Below are 15,118 nucleotides of genomic sequence, written 5' to 3'. Positions count from 1 at the left end.
ATCTTAGCATTGGGTTCTAACAATTCTGTTTCTAACTTTGATTTTTCCACCTGGAAACCAATTTTTTTAATCCAAGTTATAAACCTCTCTTATTTGAAAATAATGTAACCAGTCTCGCACCTTCTCTTTAAGTTTGTCATAACTCTGCAATTTCAATTTGTCACCTTCCTGTTCTAAGATTTCCCAATATTTTGGCCATTTGGCCTCCATGTTGAGTTTTTTCAAAGCTTTCGCTTCCATAGGTGATAGCCACCTTGAGGTTTTACTCTCCAGAAAATCTTTGTACCTTATCCAGACATTGAACAATGCTTTCCTGACAATATGGTTTTTAAATGCCCTATGTGCTTTAACCTTGCCATACCACAAATATGCATGCCACCCAAATATGTTGTCAAACCCTTCGAGATCCAAAACATCTGTATTCTCAAGAAGTAGCCATTCCTTCAGCCAGCAAAAGGCTGCTGCCTCATAATAAAGTTTAAGGTCTGGCAGGGCAAACCCCCCTCTGTCTTTAGCATCAGTAAGTATCTTAAATTTTATTCTGGGCTTTTTGCCCTGCCAGACAAATCTAGATATATCTCTTTGCCACTTCTTGAAACAATCCATCTTGTCAATAATTTGCAATGATTGAAACAAAAATAACATTCTCGGCAGTACATTCATCTTAATAACAGCAATTCGACTCAGCAAGGAAAGCTTCAAATTCGACCAAATTTCTAGATCTTTTTTCACTTCTGACCAGCATTTCTCATAATTGTCTTTAAATAAGTTCACATTCCTTTTTTTAAAATTAAATATTTATTAAGTTTTCACAAATTTTTAAAAACACATACAATACACAGTACAAAAATATACATACAATAACAAACAAACACGTATAATTTCAACTCCTTTTTTCTTAAACTTACTTTAACGACTTCCCCATACCTCCCCTTTCTGCATTCCAATTCCCAAAATTATTTCAGCAAATCCTTCCCCTTAATTTTATCCAATTTTTCCCTTTTCTTTTCTTTTACTTAATCTTTTATAGCTGTAATCCCTTACTTTATGTAACCACAACATTTTAACATTCATTATAAGTTCACATTCTTAGATGTCATATTCACCCCCAGGTATTTTACCTTCTTTACTAATGTTAAATCTGTCTCTTTCTGAAACCTCTCTTTCTCTATCGGCATCAATTTTTTTTCCAAGACCTTAGTTTTTGATTTGTTCAATTTAAAGCCTGCCACTTGACCAAAATCCTGGATTACTTCTAAAGCCCTCTTACTACTGGATATCGGTTCCTGTAATGTCAAGACAAGGTCATCTGCAAAAGCTTTAAGTTTGTATTGTTTAACTCCGACCTGGATACCTTGAATCAGGTGGTCCCTTCTAATCATGTTTAGCAAAACCTCCAGGACCGAAATAAAAAGCAATGGGGAAATTGGACAGCCTTGTCGTGTCCCTTTCTCTATTTTAAACCCTTCTGTAACCACATTATTTACTATCAATTTAGCTTTTTGTTCAGAATAAATCGCACCTATACCATTTTCAAAGTTTTGTCCAACCCCCATCCCCTGAAGATTTTTCTTCATAAAACTCCAGGAAATGTTGTCAAAGGCTTTCTCCGCATCTACGAAAATCAAGACTGCTTTTGTGTTAATGTTCACCTGCAGCTTTTCTAAAATGTTAATTATATTCCTCGTATTGTCCGATAGATGTCTTCCAGGGAGAAAGCCGGCCTGGTCTTTATGTATCACCTCTGCCAAAACTTTTTTCTGTCTTCTAGCCAAAATGTCTGCAAAGATTTTGTAATCCACATTAAGTAGGGATATGGGGCGATAGTTTTTGGTATAAGTGTGATATAAGCTTCTTTCCACGTCTCCGGCGCCTTTTCCCCCTCCATAATTTCATTACAAACTTCCTTTAATGGTTGAATTAAATAGTCTTTCAAAGTTCTATAATACTTGGAGGTTAGTCCATCAGGCCCTGGAGATTTACCCAGTTGCATATTCTGAATCGCGCCTTCCACCTCTTGTTCAGTTATTTTATGATTCAATAATACTTTGTTTTCTTAAGAATTTTTTTGTAATCCATTGATCAATTTTTAACTCAGTCTGCAGCCCTTGTGTATAGAGTTGTTTAAAGTATCTCTGGAAGCAGCTTCTGATCTCCTGTGGATTCTGAATATTCTTTCCGTCCACTTCAAGATTGGTAACCGTGTTTAGCTTTTGTCTCTTCTTCAGATGCCATGCTAACAGCTTCCCACATTTGTTAGCTGATTCGAAGGTCTTTTGTCTCATCTGTTTAACTTTCCATTCAATGTCCTGATTTATCATTTTCATATATTGTACTTGATATAACTTAATTTCTCTCAAAATCTCTTGTGATTTTGGTTTAGCTCTAAGTTTTTTCTCTCCTTCTCTTATTTTCTCCAAAATCTTCTCTTTTTTCTCATTTTGAGTTCTCCTTTTTATTGCATTTTGCTGTATCAAAAACCCTCTCATTACGGCTTTGCTTGCGTCCCAGATTGTTCTTTTTTCCACTGTGGTCTTCAAATTTATCTCAAAATAGTCTTTTATAATTTTTTGGGCCTTCTTGGTAATTTCTGGATCTCTAAACAAGGCGTCGTTCATCCTCCATCTGAAGGAACCAGTCAATGTTGGTTTCATTTCCATTTTCCCAGGATTATGGTCGGAGCAAGTTTTTGGGCAAATTTCCACTTTTCGAATCTTAGGAGCCATTCCTCTGGTTATCCAGATTTGGTCAATCCTTGTCCAAGTCTTTTGGGCTTCAGAAAAGAATGTCCCCTCTCTACCTAGGGGGTTCTTAGTTCTCCAGATATCAATTAAATCCATATTGTCTGTCATTTCAAAAAACGTTTTCGGTAGTCTTCCGTCTTTTGTCACCACTTGTCTTTCTGACTTGTCCATATTTGTCGATACCACTCCATTCATATCTCCAAACATAATAATGTTAAAGTCCATAAAGTCCAGCAATGTCTCATGCAGTTTCTTATAAAATTCTGATTTCCCCTCATTTGGTGCATATATCCCTACTATCAAGAATTTCTCTCCTTGAAATTGTATTTCAATAGCCACAAATCTTCCTTGGTCATCTTTAAAGACAAATTTAGGTGATAAACTTTCTTTTGCGTAAATCACCACTCCTCTCTTTTTAACTTTGTCTGATGAAATAAATTCTTGTCCTAATCTTTTATTAATTAATACTTTCCTGTGTGTTCTAGTCATATGAGTTTCTTGCAAACATATCAAGTCCAATTTTTCCTTTTCCAATAGATGAAAAATTCTTTTCCTCTTATCGGGGGAGTTCAGGCCTCGAATATTCCAACTTAATACCTGCAGAGACATTGTATGGTTATTCTGCTTCCCCTCCGACTGCTCCCAATGCTTGTTCTTGATCTGTGGGTGGTATCACTTCTGGTTTGTCCCATCCCAGTGGTAGCTTTGCTAGGTCCAAAACTCCTGGTTTTAACTTTGGTTCTTTTCCCTCTGCCTCTTTTTGTAAATCTTCCTTGTGAGCCTTCAGGAATCTCACTTTATCCTCCTCTGATCTTATCTTCATCTTTTCCCCTCTGTAAGTAAAAGACAGCCCCTGGGGAAATTCCCACCTGAAGATGACACTGCTTCTTCTTAACAAGTTCACCAGGTCTCCGTAGTTAGCTCTGAGGTCCAATAGATATTTTGGAATATCTTTAAAAATTTCTATCCTCGAATCCTCTATTTCCAATGATTTCTGATAATGTAGACCCAGTATTTTGTCCCTCTCTTCTTTAGATCTGAGTGTGATCAAACAATCTCTTACCTTGTTCTTTCTTCCCACTTTCTTCCCTTTGCCAAGTCTGAAGGCTGTCACTATCTTAAAATCTTTCTCTGGATCAAGGCCCCAGAATTCTTTAAATTCCTGTGTAAGAAAGTCACTCAATTTGCCTTCTTCCAATTCCGGTACCGCCCTGATCCTTAAATTAGCCTGTTTGTCTTTCAATTCAATTAAGGACAGTTGTACCTTATGGTCCTCTAACTGTTTATTAATTGGCTGTAATTTTCCTTCTACCGTCAGCACCTTTTCTTTTGCTTCTTCGGCAATTTTCCTTGTCAATTTAGATTCCTGCAACAATCGATCAATGGCCTGAGTATTGGAGCTGATAGTTGTAGTGTTTAAGTCAATTTTAGCTGACAATTTTCCCAAAGCTCCAAATATTTTGTCTAATGATGCATTTAATGTCTCTTCAGAGCCCGTACTTTTTGCTCCAGGCTGCCCGGTATCTTCTTTTTCTAGGACAGGAGGTGCTACTATTGATTGTCTTCGTTGCTGCTGTCTGGTTTTTATCCTTGAAGGCTGGGGTTTTTCCTGATCCATTACTTTATCTTTAAAATTCAAGGTCACTCACACAGTTCAAATTTCTTTTCTGGTGGGAAAGTTTCCAGGCCAGCTGTAATGGAAAATCCCCAGCTATATCCCAGGCCTCCTCTAGGGGAGCACCTTGGCAACAATGTTGCTTTCAGGGCAACTTTTTCCAAAAGCAGTCCTGCCCTTTTTAACTTTCACTTTTCCAATAAAAGGCAACAGTTACAAAGAGTCCTTTCCAGTTCAAATGCAGAGCATTCACATTCAGTTACAAATGTTTATAAACGGTGCAACACTTTCTTACTGTCTCTGGCAGACCAATATCAGGGATTAAGCAGTGGTCTTTTTCCTCACTTTCTTATCCTCAAGTCCAAAATTTCCTTCTCCCCCTCACTCGAAGAGGGAGTTCTTGTATCTGGCATTAAAATTTAACTCCTCTTAATTCTGCTTCTCCAGCTCTAGCTTCAAAAGTCTTTGCTTTAGTCCTGTTTACAAAACCGGAAGACGGACTTCCTTTTTGCGCCTTCCCGCTTCAGTGCCAAATTCAAGTTCGTTGCATCGATCAAAGGCAAGCCAATCCTTTGATCTCCCGATTCTTAGAAAGTCTTACTCACAGGTTGTAGTTTGAAAGCCGAAATTTCAAAGGAAAAAGGTCAGCGCTCTCCGGCATCAGCTGTGCAGCTTCACTCCGCAGAAGTAGCGATCAACTCTCAGCACCGCGCCACACACCCCGTCTCACTCCGGAGCTCTTTGCCGAGCTCCTTTACAAAACGGGGGGGGCGCAAAAGGTGCCCGCCGAGTCCCACGGTTGCAGGCTTCCCTCACCTGCGGTTTTCGGTAGGGTCCCCGCTTCACTGTAGCAGGAAGACCCGATTTCTGCAGAGCTTCTCCCTCCGACTCAGAGGGATTCCGCCATTGCCGATGGCGCTGCCTCCGGAAGTCTTGGTATTTTTTTCCTTCTTCCTCTAACATTAACAATTCGTATTGCATGCCAAGCCTCATTAAGAACCTAAATTGCTCTTCAAAAAGTGAGTACAGATGGACTTTCATATATAATTGGGACCTATTCGCAGCCGCTTTTCTTCTAAGATTTGAAATGCCTGTTAAAGACGAAAACAAAGAACAAAGGACAAAATGGCTTCGACCCACCACACACTTATGGAATATCTGAAATACTTCCCTGATTAAGAGAAACAGGAGCTAACTGGTGGTTGGTCATAAAGACTGGAAACAATATTATATATACAACTGTTTGCAAAAAGAAGTTTTTTATTATGAGTGAGAGAGAGGGCTAAATGGATGTCTGGCAGCCCCCCTCTAGGGCCCAGAGGGGGGATTGGGTGGATTCCAAAGGCCAATTGTTAACTGTCTGATATATGGCTACATTGCAAACAGTCTGCTTAAGAATAAAGAAGGAGGTTTCTCTCTGTTTCTTTGATAACACCTGGACGGGAAAGATCAATGATTTGGGAGCTGCCAAAATAACAATTCTCTCTCTCTCTCTTTTTAAAAATATTTTATTAAGTTTCCAAACACAAAATAAAAAGTAAACACACAAAATCCCTTCACCAAAAAGATAACACACAAAGAAATAAGTACAAGTCTACCAACAAACGACATAGATAACAGAAAATAAAGAATGTAACCAACTGGACTTCCTCACATCTCCCTTACCCTGCATTATTTATAATAAAAAATACCAGTAAATTATTACCTTGTTTCATGCCTTATTTTGTACTTTTCAAATGTTACATTTCTAAATTTAAAGTAGTTTTTGTCAATTATTTGTACCTTAAATTAAACATAATATTACTTTAAATTTCGACCTTTTCTTACTTATAACTTAGTTTTCTGTATCTCACAATTAAATTACTGGAGCCATATTTTTCTAAATCGTGCAGTTTCTTAACATTCATACAACTTGTAATGTTTTTGTAAATAGTCCTTGAATTTTTTCCAGTCCTCTTCCATTATTTCTTCTCCCAAATCTCGGATTCTGCCAGTCATTTCGGCCAATTCCATATAGTCCATCAATTGCGTCTGCCACTCTTCCAGCGTGGACAAATCTTGTGTCTTCCAATATTTTGCCATAAGTATTCTTGCTGCTGTAGTCGCATACATAAAAAATGTTCTGTCCTTTTTTAACACTTTCTGGCCGACGATGCCCAAGAGGAAGGCCTCTGGTTTCTTGGTAAAGGTATATTTAAATACCTTTTTTAGCTCATTATAAATCATTTCCCAGAAGGCCTTCACCTTTGGACAGGTCCACCAGAGGTGAAAAAATGTCCCTTCAGCCTCCTTACATTTCCAACATTTATTATCAGACAGGTGATATATCTTTGCGAGTTTGACTGGGGTCATGTACCACCTATATATCATTTTCATAATATTTTCCTTCAAGGCATTACATGCCGTGAATTTCATTCCGGTGGTCCATAACCTTTCCCAGTCCTCAAACATAATGTTATACCCAATGTCCTGTGCCCATTTTATCATGGCTGATTTGACTGTCTCATCCTGAGTGTTCCATTTAAGCAGCAAGTTGTACATTCTTGAAAGTACCTTAGTCTTTGGTTCTAACAATTCTGTCTCTAACTTTGATTTTTCCACCTGGAATCCTATCTTTTTGTCCAATTTAAATACCTCTTGAATTTGAGCGTAGTGTAACCAGTCTCGCACCTTGTTCTTTAATTTCTCCAAGCTCTGCAACCTCCAATTGTCTCCAATTTTTTCTATTATTTCCCAATATTTCGGCCAACCGGCCTCCATATTGAGTCTTTTTCGGGCCTTAGCCTCCATTGGTGATAACCATCTTGGGGTCTTGTTTTCTAGTAAGTCTTTGTATTTTGTCCAGACAATAAATATTGCTTTTCTGACAATATGGTTTTTGAACCCTTTATGAACCTTAACCTTGTCGTACCACAAATATGCATACCATCCAAAAGCATTATTAAACCCTTCCAGATCTAGGACATCAGTGTTCTCTAAAAGTAACCAATCCTTCATCCAACAGAAGGCTGCAGCTTCATAATATAACCTTAAGTCCGGCAGGGCAAATCCCCCTCTTTCCTTTGCATCAGTTAGAATTTTAAATTTTATTCTGGGCTTTTTGCCCTGCCAGACAAACTTAGAAATATCTTTCTGCCACTTTCCAAAACATTCCACTCTGTCCACAATCTGTAGGGTTTGAAACAAAAACAACATCTTTGGCAATACATTCATCTTTATAGCTGCAATTCGACCCAACAAGGAAAGTTTCAATCTTGACCAAGTTTCTAGATCCTTTTTAATTTCTAACCAACATTTTTCATAATTGTCCTTAAATAAGTTCAGGTTTTTAGCAGTCAAGTTTACCCCTAGGTATTTCACCTTCTTTACAATTTTTAGATCTGTCTCTTTCTGAAACCTTTCTGATTCCCCGGTTGTCAATTTTTTCCCCAAAACCTTAGTTTTTTGCTTGTTCAGTTTAAATCCTGCCACCCGACCAAACTCATGAATTAATTCTAAAACTCTTTTCGTACTAGATTCTGGCTCCTGTAATGTTAAAACCAAGTCATCTGCAAAAGCTTTCAGTTTGTATTGTTTCACTCCGACCTGTATTCCTTGCACCAACCGGTCCTCCCTAATCATGTTCAAGAGCACCTCCAGGACGGAGATAAATAACAAAGGGGATATGGGGCAACCTTGTCGTGTTCCTTTTTCAATTTTAAACTCTTCTGTCACCACATTATTAACTATCAGTTTAGCTTTTTGCTCTGAGTAAATTGCCTCTATTCCATTTTCAAACCCCCGTCCCACTCCCATCCCTTCAAGGTTTTTCTTCATGAATTTCCAAGAAATGTTGTCAAAGGCCTTCTCTGCATCAATAAAAATTAACACTGCTTTTGTGTTTAAGTTGGTTTGCAAAAGTTCCAAAATGTCAATAATGTTCCTAGTGTTATCAAACAGATGTCTACCTGGGAGAAAGCCTGCCTGGTCTTTATGAATTACTTCATTTAACACTTTTTAAAGTCTATTTGCCAAGATATCTGCAAAAAATTTGGAATCCACATTTAGGAGTGAGATGGGACGGTAGTTCTTAAGTTGAGTCTTTTCAGTTTCCAATTTAGGTATCAATGTGATGAAAGCTTCTTTCCACATTTCCGGCGCCTTCTTCCCCTCCATGATCTGATTACAAACCTCCAATAGTGGTTGTATCAAAAAATCTTTCAATGTTTTATAATACTTGGAGGTAAGACCATCTGGCCCTGGAGATTTGCCTAGTTGCATATTCTGAATGGCACCCTCGATTTCATGTTGTGTTATCTTATAGTTCAGGATTGTTCTCTTTTCCTGGGACAATTTCGGTAGCCCATTAATTTTTATAAATTGGTCTATCTCCGTCTCATTTTGCGGCCCTTGTGTATAAAGTTGTTTGAAGTATCTCTGGAAACACTTTCTAATTTCCTCTGGTTTCTGGATATTTTTCCCTTCAGTCTCTAGGTTTGTAACCGTATTCAATTTTTGTCTCTTCTTCAACTGCCATGCTAGCAGTTTCCCACACTTATTCGCTGATTCAAATGATTTTTGTTTCATTTGTTTAATTTTCCACTCAACTTCTTGATTTATCAATTTAGCATATTGTGCTTGGTGGAATTTGATTTCTCTCAGAACCTCCTGTGATTTTGGTTTTGATCTCAATTTTTTCTCACCATCTCTTATCTTCTCTAAGATCTTATCCTTTTTTCCATTCCAAAGTCTTTTCTTTATCGTGTTCTGTTGTATCAAAAACCCTCTCATAACGGCTTTACTTGCGTCCCAGATTACTCTTTTTTCCACCGTGGTATTCAAATTTATTTCGAAGTAATCTTTCAAAGTTTTTTGGGCCTTCTCCACAATCTCCTGGTCTCTTAATAGGGTGTCATTCATTTTCCATCTGAAGGAACCGATTGGAGTAAGTCTCATTTCCATTTTCATCGCGTTATGGTCGGAGCAGGTTTTGGGGCAGATTTCCACTTTTCTGGTCTTAGGTGCCAGCCCTCTAGTTATCCATATTTGGTCGACTCTTGTCCAAGACAGATGGGCTTCAGAAAAGAATGTTCCTTCTTTACCTAGGGGGTTCTTTGTCCTCCAGATGTCAATCAAGTCCATATTGTCAGTTAATTCAAAAAAGGTCTTAGGTAGTCTGCCGTCTTTTGTTAAATTTTGATTTTGTGACTTGTCCATATTTGTGGAGACCACCCCATTCATGACTCCCATCATAATGATGTTGGTATAGTCCAAATAGTCCAGCATTGTCTCATGCAGTTTCTTATAAAATTCTGATTTCCCCTCATTCGGTGCATAGATTCCTAAAATTAAAAACTTTTCTCCTTGAGTCTGTATCTCAATAGCCAAAGTTCTTCCTTGCTCATCTTTAAATAAAAATTTTGGTGACAGGCTCTCCTTTGCATAAATCACCACTCCTCTTTTCTTAACTCTATCCGATGAAATAAATTCTTGGCCTAGTCTTTTATTGATTAACACTTTCCTATGGAGCCTGGTCACATGCGTTTCCTGCAAGCAAATAATGTCCAATTGTTCTTTTTTCAATATATGAAATATTCTTCTTCTTTTTTCCGGGGAATTCCCACCATTAATGTTCCAACTAAGAAGCTGCAGAGACATCCTGGATCAATCTGTTAATCCTTTGGTGGTGGCGTCTCTTCCTTTGAATCCTCTGGTCCCGAGGGTGCAGGTGTAGGTGCAGGTCCCAGCGGAGGTGGTGGCCAGGATGCTATTGCTCCTTTCTGAAGGTCCTCTTCATGGTCGTTCAAAAACTTTTGTTGGTCTTCTGCTGTTTTAATTTTGACTTTCTTTCCTTTGAAGTTGAAGGATAGTCCTTGAGGAAATTCCCACCTAAAAGGAATTGAGTTGCCTTTCAGTAGTTTTGTTAATTCCGTATATGTTGCTCTCAGGTCCAAGAGTTGTTTCGGGATGTCTTTGTAAATTTCTGCTCTGTTGCCTTGAATATCCAGTGATTTTCCAAAGTGAAGACCTAATATTTTATCTCTCTCTTGCTTGGATCTCAGGATGATCAAACAGTCTCTGGATCTGTCCTTCCTCACCACTCTTCCCAATCTAAAAGCACTTACAATTTTAAAGTCCTTGTCTTCTTCTATACCCCAGAACTTTGAGAATTCTGATGTCAAATAGCCAATCATGTCTCTCTGTTCAAGTTCTGGGATAGCTCTCAGTCTGAGATTACTTTCCCTATTTCTCAGTTCAACCATAGACAGGTAGGCCTGCTGTTCACTGATCTGTTTGTGCAAAGGCTTTACCTCCACTTTTATTGCCTCGGCCTTCTGATTGGCTTCCTCAGCCAGTTTACGATTTTCTGCAGTCGCTTCCTGGAGATTCCCAATTGCTTGTGTATGTTGAGCAACTTGATCAGTCAGTTTGCTAATAGTGGCTGTGGCTTGGTCAATTTTGGACGAATGCTCATCCGCTTTTTTTGTTTAAAATTGCCAGTTGTTCCAAAATTTGATTTAAAACTGTTTCAGATCCTCCTGCAGCCATATCCTCTGATGGTGTCTGCTCAACTTCCCCTTCTTGTGTCCCTAAAACAGCTGGGACAGATGATCTGCGTGGCTGAGAAGTCAAAGTTGTTTGTACCAATTGTTTAGCTTTCGTTTTAGCCAACCTTGCTTTCCCTGTGCCACTCATTCCAATCCTGACTACGTGCCAAGGTCAGACTATATGCAGTCCCATGGGAAAGACAATTCCAGAGAGTAAACAACAAGGCAGCAAAGAATCAAAACAAAATGCAGTTCCCAGACAGTTGTAAATCCAAAGTCCTCTAGGGGGAGTGCAACTGTACTTCAGAAGAGAGAAAGAGTTATTCCGCCATTAAAGTCCCAGCAGTTAAAAACAGATTTAAAGGGAGCCTTCTAATTCCTTTTGGCATATAGAACTTTTCCCCAAGTTAAAACAAAGTCTCAAGAAAGGTGCAAGAAACAGTTTCCCTATTTGTATCCAAACTGTAACGCTCGCATGTAGCACTTTCAGAATTAAAAACAGTTTCCGCAGTTTGACAGTTCTTTTTTGCCCTGGCAGTCCGTGACTTTGGGCTACTCAGTCATTTGTAAATCCACAAAGGAGAGGAAAAGTCCAATCAAAAGCCAGCAAAAATAAAGCAAGATTGTCTCTTTTAAATTCTTAAAAGCAAGTTCAATTGTTGCACGAAAATCCACACTTTTCACAGCCCTTTTTAAAGTGCTTCCAGCTTGTCAAAATCTTTACTTTGATCTTTTAAGCACAATCGGGAGACGGACTTCCTGGTTGCGTCTCCCGTTTTCAGCCAAATTCAATCGCTTTAGTCCTGAAATTTTCAAATTTTTAAATTCCCCTACTCACGGGTTTGTAGTCTGATGTTCCAAGAAGAAAGGTCAGCGCTCATCGGCAGCAGCCGCGCGGCTTCACTTCCGCAGAAAGAGTGATGAACTCACAGCACCGCTCCCCCTTCCATTTTCCGGAGCCCCTTACGGGGTTCCTTCCTCGTTTCTGGGGGGGCTTCTGGCGCCCGCCGAGTCCCACGGCCACAGGCTCACTCTGCCTGTGGTTTTTCTTGATGGGTCTCCGCTTTGCCGTAGTGGACGACCATTTTCTGCGGAGCCCCTCTTCACAGCTCGAAGAGGACCACTATTGCCGTTTCGCGCCGCCTCCGGAAGTGCAAAATAACAATTCTCAAAGAGCTGGACAGAACTTTGAAATTGGATGCAATTAAATGAAGCGGTGCGATGAAAAAACAAAAACAGCTGAAAGAGTACAATATACGGACAAATCTGCACTCCATACAAAAAAAAAAGTATCTGTTTTCTGACATGAATGAGGATCACAGAACCAGAGTCAAAACGTGGAGGAAAAAATTGGATATGGAATTATGAAAAACATTGAGGATGATGAGAGGCAGGACTATGATGTTGAAAGCGCTTCGGAATTCAGACCATGGGAAGCCAAAACAAAAATTATTACAATTTAGAAGACAATTGGACTTTTTATTTTATTTTTTTTGGATTTGATTTGATATGTTAATTGGATGTTTTTATTGGAAAATTAATAAACACTTAAAAATAATATCACAATCCTAGTTAACGCAGACAAGAGTGCAACACGTTAAAAACTCCCGCCAACTTTTTAAGAGACTGGGGAAGGTATTGCCTCAACAGGGGGAGTCCAAGATGGCGTCGGCTTGGCAGGCAGGCTTTGGAACTCCGCTGATAACAGGACTGTAGTTGGCGTTGACTGCCACCCAGGGAAGTAGTTTTTCCTTTTTTACTTCTCTACTTTTTAACTTACTGAGATTCTGGCAGCACCAGACATCCTGGGCAAGTTCTGTGAAGCGTCCTGGGCAGGCCACCAGCTGCTAGCTATTAACCGCCAACTCCCTTCTACACTTTGTTCCTGAAACTCCTGGCAGCCTCCACACAGAGAAGCTCTTAAATTGAACAAACTGAGCGCTTTCTATTCTTTTCTCTCTTTTTTGGTTGGGGAAACCTCTCCTTGTTTACTCCCCACGGTGACGCTATGCCTGCTAGTAAACACCACAGGGACCCAGAGGATGTAGCTCCCTCACCAGTTCCCAAACAATCTAAAATAGAGGACTTTTTTAACAAATCTGCTTTTACAGTTCCAACAAAAAAAACAACAAACGGTTTTCTCCTCTTGAAGATGATTGTGAGTGTGGGGAGAGTATTCAAGGTGAGAGCGTGGAACTGGATCCAGCAATGGGGCAAGCTGATCCTGTGCTCCTCAGAGAGGAAGGAATAACAAGTAGGGAGAGCACCCAATTAACTCTAATTGCAAGAACGGTTGAGCATATCTTCCAACAAATTAGAGGTATTGCCTCTCAAATAACCCAGTTATCCAAAGAGGTCCACAGTTTATCAGTTAATAACAAGCAGGCATCAACAGAACACCATAGTACCAAAGGAAATTGGCGACAACAAGAGCAGACCCCTAAGCTCAACATAGAACGTGCAGAGGCTCTTAAAACAAACTCTTCTTATTTAATCTTCCAACCAAAAAAGATCTGCATGACAATTTGTGGAAGGCCAGATCAAACTCCTAGCTGGAAAGGTGCCCAGCGTCCCAAACGACATTTATCAGACTTACTTGGCGTGGGACTTACAGAGATCGACCTCGTTAAGACTGAACTCTTGAGTACCACAAATCAAAGCCAAAAAATTATGTTAACTTTTTCCTCTACTAGACTGCCCTCACTGATTCACAAGCTGAAATTCAGATTGTCAAGCAGAGGAGTTTTTCCAACCCGGGTATTTCGCAATTCTATTGTTGCACCCTTATGTAAGATGAGGACTGGTGCTTCAGAGGGGTTCACAAAACCAAAGCCTGGACCCCCAATGGAAGTAATAACATCACAAAAAAACCTGGCAGGTGGGGAGGAAACAGACATGCCTGAGTTGAATCCGCAGGATCATGCCCAACATCAAAATAACCAGGTGAGTCAAAAGGAACAGCCGATTCCTCTAGACAATCATCTTCAGGAATCTGAGCACTCTGTAAATCCTTTGGAAGAGTATTTTCTCAGCTCCTTTAGGAATCTCCCTCAGGAAGAGCAACAAACAGTTATCAAGAGGCTTGATCTTATGAGCCAGACATTGAAAGAGATTAAAGAACCGGAGGCAGAGATTGATAATAGATCCAATGGCCTCAACAGAATGATAACTCTAGAACCACCGGAGTATTGGACAAAGATGAGATATTTAGAAGAGGAGGAGTCAGGAAATACACCCAAGGAATCCCCATTGGCAAACAATTTGCAAAGAAAAGGCCCAGTGATCACAAATGTGAGCACTTTATGTACGACGACTGAAATAATCGAACATCTGGATTATTCCACTAGCATTAGCAATAACCTGTTGCCTCAAAAACTGGTAAATTCCGAGAGCACATCGGCCAACAATTGACTAAGAGTAAATCATTGTAAAACAATTAAACTTCTCTCATGGAATGTAACAGGGTGGACGAACAAGATCCAAGACAGTGATTTCTGTTCTTATCTACAAACACATGATATCATTTTTCTTCAAGAAACCTGGGCAAAAGAGGGCACAATGGTTGAATTACAGGGTTTTACAAGTTACACTCAACCAGCTCTTAAAACTGTAAAGTATGGAAGGCCTAGTGGGGGGCTGGTGGTGCTGGTGTCAACCTCTCTTAATGTATCAATTCAACAGTGTCCCTCGTTGGCCACTCCTAATTTTTTAGTGTTGTCCCTTTCTGATAGTCTCCTGAGAAATACTGATTGCATATGCGTGTAAAGTCTTGTGGGGAACTGAGATCAGATTGGGATAAACTTGACCAACTACTCGAAAGTATAGACTCTCTGTCACCTAACCCTCGGTTTATCTTGGGAGGTGACTTCAATGCCCAGATCGGCCTTGTTTCCCCACAAAATACAATATTATCTGGTCTAAACTTGGAGGACGAACCTGAAATCTGCCAGAGGGCAGCAATGGACACCATCCCTAATCGCGCTGGGAAACATCTTTGTGAACTTATAATAAAGCATAACCTTTTGTTATGCAATGGGCACGGTCAAGGGGATCAAGAGGGTTATTTTACTTTTATCTCCCCCAGAGGATTTACTAGCACCATAGATTATATCCTAACATCTAATAATGTGCCAGTTAACCGAGATACCCTCAGGATAATTCCCAGAGCTGAAAGTGACCACTTTCCACTTGAGTTATCTCTGACATTATTCTTTTCTCCCGCCTTTCCTAAA

The 15,118-nt window shown here is 39.6% G+C and overlaps 1 pseudogene across 2 annotated transcripts in view; it reads right to left on the bottom strand.

Annotated features, from left to right (window-relative positions):
• Window positions 1-15,118, bottom strand: part of LOC309523324 (large ribosomal subunit protein mL41 pseudogene) — a 280,354-nt pseudogene that overhangs the window by 107,568 nt on the left and 157,668 nt on the right. The window contains exon 2 of one of the 2 annotated variants that reach the window (XR_014224654.1): window positions 11,982-11,995. The exons of the other annotated variant lie outside the window; for it this stretch is intronic. The product of XR_014224654.1 is annotated as a large ribosomal subunit protein mL41 pseudogene (transcript). Of the gene's footprint in view, window positions 1-11,981; window positions 11,996-15,118 lie in introns of those variants that run through there. 2 annotated transcript variants of the gene reach the window in all.

The sequence above is a fragment of the Podarcis vaucheri genome (assembly GCF_965113315.1).
Source record: "Podarcis vaucheri genome assembly, chromosome: W".
Lineage (NCBI taxonomy): Eukaryota > Metazoa > Chordata > Lepidosauria > Squamata > Lacertidae > Podarcis > Podarcis vaucheri.
The sequence above is the reverse complement of the archived record's forward strand: the minus strand, read 5'-3'. Positions and strand labels throughout refer to the sequence as shown.